This window comes from Pan troglodytes, chromosome 11 (assembly GCF_028858775.2).
Source record: "Pan troglodytes isolate AG18354 chromosome 11, NHGRI_mPanTro3-v2.0_pri, whole genome shotgun sequence".
In the NCBI taxonomy this organism is placed as follows: Eukaryota; Metazoa; Chordata; class Mammalia; order Primates; family Hominidae; genus Pan; species Pan troglodytes.
The window spans coordinates 4166213-4172845 of NC_072409.2; the positions used below are offsets into that span (position 1 = coordinate 4166213).

General features: G+C 58.4%; 1 long non-coding RNA gene across 1 annotated transcript; it reads left to right on the forward strand.

Moving 5' to 3' along the window:
• The first annotated feature begins 356 nt into the window (after positions 1 to 356).
• Positions 357 to 5024, forward strand: LOC104008044 (uncharacterized). Its single transcript, XR_682471.5, has 4 exons — positions 357 to 984; positions 2320 to 2523; positions 2718 to 2916; positions 4531 to 5024. It is a non-coding gene; the product is annotated as an uncharacterized LOC104008044 (long non-coding RNA).
• Positions 5025 to 6633: the final 1609 nt, after the last annotated feature.

Here is a 6633-nt window from a genome sequence, read left to right on the forward strand (position 1 = left end):
TGTTGTGTGAGCACGCACATGTTGGGGGGGTGTGTGTGTTGTGAGCGTGCACATGTTGGGGGGGGGTGTGTGTGTAAGCGCGCACATTTTGGGAGGTGTCAGAAGAGTAAACAATCCAGGTGCTGGTGAGACACACAGAAAAGACACCTAAATGGCCTGAGAGGTCGGGGGGACTTCCTGAAGGAGGCAATGCCAAACCCCAGGACCAACTTTAGCCAGAGGAGCAGTGCTTCAGGCAGGGGCACAGCATGTCCTGGCCGAGGAAGACAGGAGCTGATGGGCTCAGGCCATGCTAGAAGCAGTGGCCGCAGCGTGGGGGTGGGATACGTGGCAGGTGGGGTGCCTGGAGAGAGTCTGGAGAGGAGGGTGGGGCTAGGCCAGGACCTTGGGGTGCCTCGTGCCCTGTCAGGGCATCCACCTCCTCTCCACCGCCTGACCCTGCCATTTCCTGACACAGGGAGACATCAGCCCTGCCTGGACCCTCAAAGCCTGGGAGGCAAAGCTTCTGCATCCTCCGGCCCCTTTGTCTCGGGATCCAGACCCACTGAATTGTTTCATTTGCCCAAATGCACCCAGCTGTCTCATGACCCTGACACAGATCCTGCCTTCCCTGAGCTGGAAACTCTTATGCCCAACCCGGCCTCCCCTTTCAGGTGTCAACTCACCTGTCACTTCTTCTGGGAGAGGCTTCCTGGTCATGTCCCAGGAAAGGGGGCCCCACTGCATGTCCCTCAGCTCCCTGCACTGCCTCTACCCCCAAGGTCTCAGCCTGCTCACTTCCCTCCCTGCATCTAGCTGTGGGCTCGGTGAAGGAGGGCCCTCCTGTTTCTATTGTCCCTCTGCCCCCAGTGCCAGCAGAGGGCCCGGCACGCAGGAGGGGCCTCTAAACGTTGGACAAAACCACAAAGGAATGGCCAAGGGACAGGAGCCTCCAGGAGGCAGATCTTCGCTGGCCCTAAGGGAAGCTTTCTGACTTTGCTAGTGGTGAGTTCCCCATCATGGAAGGTATCTGAGCAGAATCTGAGCGGCATTTTGCCAGGGATGGAAAGAGGTGGTCTGTGTCTCAGTGGCAGCAAGGAGCTCTACTTCATGTGGCCCCTGCCCTCATCTCCCACTGGGGTTTGCAGCCCCAGGCAGGGGAGTGGGAGCCCCTTTGCAAGAACAGGGGCCTGGATTCAGGTGAAAGGAGGCAGGAGTTCTTTCGGATCTGTGCTGGACTCGGCTCTGGAGAAGCAAGCCCTGCTTGGCCACCCTCAGCCCACTGGGCAAGCAGGATCACTGTGAAACTACAGCCCTGCTCAGGCCTGGCTGAACCTCTGCCACATCTCTGAAACGCCCCCACCCCTACTCAGGCCTCATCTCCGGCCATATACAGACAGTCACTTGTCGGGTGCCTGCCTCCTTCCCAAAAAGGTCAGGCAGCAACATGCATCAGGAGCAGGGGGGTGAATGCCTGACCCCCGGAGCCCTTCGGGGCACCCTGAGCAGGACCCGGATGGGGTGGCGCCGGGCACTCACTGGTCTTGTAGACCACCGGCGGTGGCTCCTATATGGTGGCAGGGTCGAGGGCGGTGTCTCCGTGGAGTGTGATGAGGGGGGTCCCGGCCTGAGCTCCATCGAGGCTCCCGGAACAGGGGGTTGTGCCATGAAGTATGAGCTGCTCTGGGGCAGGGTCTGTCCCTAGCAGGGGCTGGTTCTAGGCTCTGAGCAAGCAGGCAGTGGGAGGCGGGTGGGAATGTGTGTGATGGGAATGGCCCCCAGCGCCCTCGCCAGCACGGAGGGCAGAGACCAGGGCTGCTTTGTTTTGTTTTGTTTTGTTTTGTTTTGTTTTGTTTTGTTTTGTTTGAGACAGAGTTTCGCTCTTGTCTCCCAGGCTGGAGTGCAGTGGCACAATCTCAGCTCGCTGCAACCTCTGCCTCCCGGGTTCAAGCGATTCTCAGCCTCCCAAGCAGCTGGGATGACAGGCGCCTGCCACCACGCCCGGCTAATTTTTTTGTATTTTTAGTAGAGACAGGTTCCCACCATGACAGTCAGGCTGGACTCGAACTTCTGGCATCAGGTGATCCGCCCATCTCACCCTCCCAAAGTGCTGGGATTACAGGCGTGAGCCACCGCGCCCGGTCGAGGCTGGGGTTTCTTAACCTCGAAGTATCACTGGGGGTCACAGGACTGACCCCTGCTTATCCTCCCAGCACTCCAGAAACTTCTTCCAGGTGTGGGTTTCCTGTCAACCGTGGCTGATCAGCATCACTCAAAGGAAGGGCCCCATGCCCCGGGTCTGTCCCCACTGCTGGCAGTTACTCACCTCTGTCTCTGCAGCCACCCTGAGCAGGCCCCAGATGGACAGACCCTGGCACAGCAGTTTCAGCAGTTTCTGCCTCTGTTGATTGGGACCCTGGGAAGAGGGTGAAGCAGAAAGTATGGAAAATACCAGGAAGAGGATAAACCGAGGCTCAGTCCCAAAGCCCAGGACGAGCCCAGACAGCCAAGAAGTGATGGCCTTCGCTCTTGGGGGTGTTCAAGGTGTGTTTCCTGTGTTTAATGGAAGTTCTGTCCTGCTCTGTGTCTGTGTGATGGGCACGGCGCTCAGTGGGGTCTTTGCTGGGCCTGGCGGAGCTGCTGCCCGCTGCCTGGGCCTGCCAGTGTAAGACCGGCCCCGAGGGCTGCCCAGCCTCGCCCACCCCTGCTGGCTGCTGTCCCTGCTCTGTCTTTTCTAGACTTGGAGGCAGAATGGTGCTGTCCTGACGAGCTTGGATTCCAGAATCAGAATGATGGGAATTAAAATCCTGACCCTAACACTTTACTGCACCTGCGCCCCAGGATGGGCGGCTCAGCCTCTCTGAGCCTCAGTTTTTTCATCTGAAAAATGGAGATACTGACAATTCGAATTTGTCCTGAGACCCGCCTCAGTGGGAGGTAAGCAGTGTGCCCGGGGCCATGCCTGGCGTTAGTGTGCAGGTCAAAGTGAGTGGGGAGCCCCTTCCCTCCTGCTGTTCTCCTTGGGCATCTCCTCAGCAGCTCAGCAGCTCACAGGGTTCCTGGAGCCGAGACTTGGGGCCCTTGGAAACACCCTCATGGTTTTGGCCATTGTGTTCCCAGAAGGGCAGGTGACAGTTTGAGGACAGTAAATAAACTGACAGGAGGGGAGCGAGGTGACCCCTTCACCTTTGGTCCCATCAGCCGGGCCTTATCTCCCCTGTCTCGGGACTGGCCTCAGTCTGTTTGCCCACATCGGGGCAGATGGACAGTGGGTAAACACAGCCCAGAGGGCTAGCGGGGCAAGGGGCAAGGGGCGGCCCCCACTGGGAGAAGCCAGGGGCAGGGGTGGGGGATGAGGGCCAGGGGCCTGGGCCTGTGGCGAGCACTGGCCAGATGCAGCCAGGGCCAGAGTGGGCACCAGGTCTTGAAGGAGAAGACCTCCGCAGGGCTGCCCCCTGCCCAGGGACCATGGCCCCCATCCCCCATCCCACAGCAGGAACACCAGGGCCCAGAGACAAGGGCTGGCACCACACGGGCACCCATCAGAAGCAGTGCCAGGGCTGCATGCCAGCTTCCTGCCTGCTCAGTCCTCTAGTATGTGGACAGGGAGCCCCGAGGCATGGGGGCCTGGGGCCTGGGGATCGGGGGGCCAGGGGAGGTGGGGTGCCCTGCTCTCTGCTGCACCCCCAGTCCCATCTCACCCAGAGCTCCCAACCCAGGCTGTCGTCCAAACAACTTCAGGGAGAGAACTGGTTCAACTCTTCAGTGTTTTTGCTTTGAATCTTTTCTCCGACAGCCACTGGCCTTCCAGAAACTTCTGAGAAAACCAAGACCTAGGCCAGTCCCTCTGGCCACCATAGTGTCAGGGGGCTGGGGGCTCAGGGGCTCACTAGTGGTTCTCACTGAGAGAAACAGATGTGGTTTGTGGTAGAAGGACAAACACAGTGCCCTAGAGGGCAAGCCTCCCCTCGGCCCGGCCATGCCAGGAGCAGCTGGCCCACGGCCCATCCCGCTCTGCCATCTGCCCAGATGGCTGTGGAATGGGCATTGTGAGCCCTAGCAATGGGGCAGCGGGGAGGACGCTTGGACAGCAAAATGGCCAGAGAGTGCACCCCGTGCCCCCTGAGCCGTATTTCCAGAAGGAATCAGAGCTCACAGCCCCTGACACCTGCAGCCCAGACCTGGGCATGGTGCAGCTCGATCTGGGTGTGGCCACCAAGCACACCCACACTTACCTGTCCAACAGGCAGCCTCAGACCTACCTGGGACCCTGGACCCAGCTCTCATTTCTCTCCCAGTCCCCACCCCAGCAGCACCGCAGTGGGCTCTGCCTCGTTCCCTCACCCCATGATTCCTCCTGCCTCCAAGGGATGACCCAGGTCCTAATGCCATCCATTCATTGTCCTGGGGGAGGAGGGACAATGGTTAACCCAGCACCTGGTACTTGTGGCCACCAAGCTGGTTCCAAGGATCTAGTGGGGAATGAGGGGGGCTGCAGCCTGTGCCCTGCGGCCCACTCTGCTCTAAGTCCACATGGGACCCCATTGCCAGGAAGCCACGGTGTCCGCTCAGCTACCACCACACCTCAAGGGAACACCTTATCAAATCAGGCCATGCGTCTACGGAGGACTCAGAAAAAAGCCCCTGAGGCACGGACTCTTCCTCTTTTACGAGGATACATCTGATCATCATTTCTGGACTTCCACACCAGGAAAATTCCTCCTCTAGGGGATCTTGAGTGTATCTTCTTATTGGCAAAAACTGCGAAGCCCACAGTGCTTTCCTTTCTTGCTCTGGCTACTGGGAAGCTCAGACTCACATTAATGACCAATAACAGCAGTAGCTCCTCTTTGGCTTCTGAGGTAATTCTCTCTCCTCTTCCCACTAGACTATTCCCCAACTTTCTCTTCAATGTTCATGTTTCAGTATATATCGTTTTTCAGATTTCCAACTTATACACAGAAAGTGGCTACTCAGCCACCTAACATTGTCTAGGAAAAATTTCCAATTGTGTCCTCAAAATGCCCACGTGTGTGGGCTCGCACATGGACACACACACACACACACACAGTCTTCAGAGCCTCCCCTGAAAAATAACACCTTCCCTACCTGCCTCGTGAATATTAACTTGTTATTCTCACAGATCCCCCCAAGCTCCAACACCATTTTTAGCAATGCCGCATCCCCCGGTGCACAGTGCTGGGGGCATCAGGGCACACAGGGCTGCGGCTGTCAATCCTGCTCTGACCCATAAACGCCTGGTCTTGGGGAGGCCCACCCAGCTCCCCGTTGTGCACCTGGAAAACAGGAGTTAGTGATTGTGCCTCTCGGTGGGGAGAGCGGAGGCCCCAAGGCCTGAAATCTGGGCACCCCCTTTTCACCCTGGACTCCTCACTCTGTAGACTCTGACAAAAGTCCCAGACACTCCCAGCAGAGAGAGCCCCACAGTCTGGGATACTCCCAGCAGAAAGAGCTCCACAAAGAGCTGGTGGGAGCCAGGGTGCCAGGCAGGAACCGTGTGACCACTTCCCGCACAGTGCTGCCCTCCCTGGCTGCCCACTCCAGCCTCGGGGCTCCCTGGAGACAGGGCCTCCCTATGGCATCACTCACATCGCCTCATAGGCAGAAGCCAACGCTAGGATCTCGCAGGCCCCAGGGAAATGTCCCAAACCCCACTTCCCCTTCGCTGCACTCCGATCCTAAGCCCCCGAGGTCATGGGCTCCCCTCATCCCACAGGGCTCAAAAAGTCATGCAGCTGGTGAGCCCACTCATTTGAGGACAGTGATGAGGAAGCCAGGTCTTGGAAAAGTTGAACTGAAGGCAGAGGAAGTATCAGGCTGCACAGGTCCCCTGGGCCCACCTTCCTGCCCAGCACCAGGCTCCCGGCTGATCCCGTCCCAGCCACACTGCAGAGCGGCCTCTGCTAATCCTTGAAAATAATTCATCCCCCAGCTGCAGAGTGCAGTAAGGAGAAGACCATCAGTATTAATATTAGTTATTGTTATTGATTTCAGCTTTAGAGAATCGATTTTCAGTCCGGGCCCCTTTTATGAGGCTCTTTGCCAAAGACGCATGGATGCCACCCGCCTCCCCTTGAAGCTGGTCCTCTCAACTAGGCCGGGCCTGCAAAACTCGCCCCAAAGAGGAGTGAGAGTCTTGGGTGGATGAACCCTGGGGGTGCAGACAGGTGAACTAATCTTCTCTCTCTCTGTCCTCAACAAAGAGCTAACTCCAAGGCCTGGACCAACCGGCATTCACTCGGGCCAAGCATTCCTAAAATGTCCCCACTGCTCTTTCTCTGCCTCCCCGACTCCCACCTGCAGGATCATCCCGAGCATTTGCTGAAGCCCCACAAGACCCTGCCTGACAGGCCTCTCCAGACAGACCCCCTGCTGAGCCCTCCCCTCCCCCAACCAGCAACTCTCATCGCCCACCCCCCACCCCACCGCCACCCAACCCCTACCTACCGCCGGCCCCCTTCCTTCTGGAATCCCCTGGGCTCCAAGGCTCCACTCTGGGCTTCCGCCACAACCCAGCCTCAGCCACACACTGGTGGCTGGCAGGGGAGGGTGTCAAAGCTTGGTCCTCGTGCTCCTTGCCCGCAGGGACCAGCTCTGAGCCTGCCTTGGGCCTGCACAGCCTTGTTGAAAGAA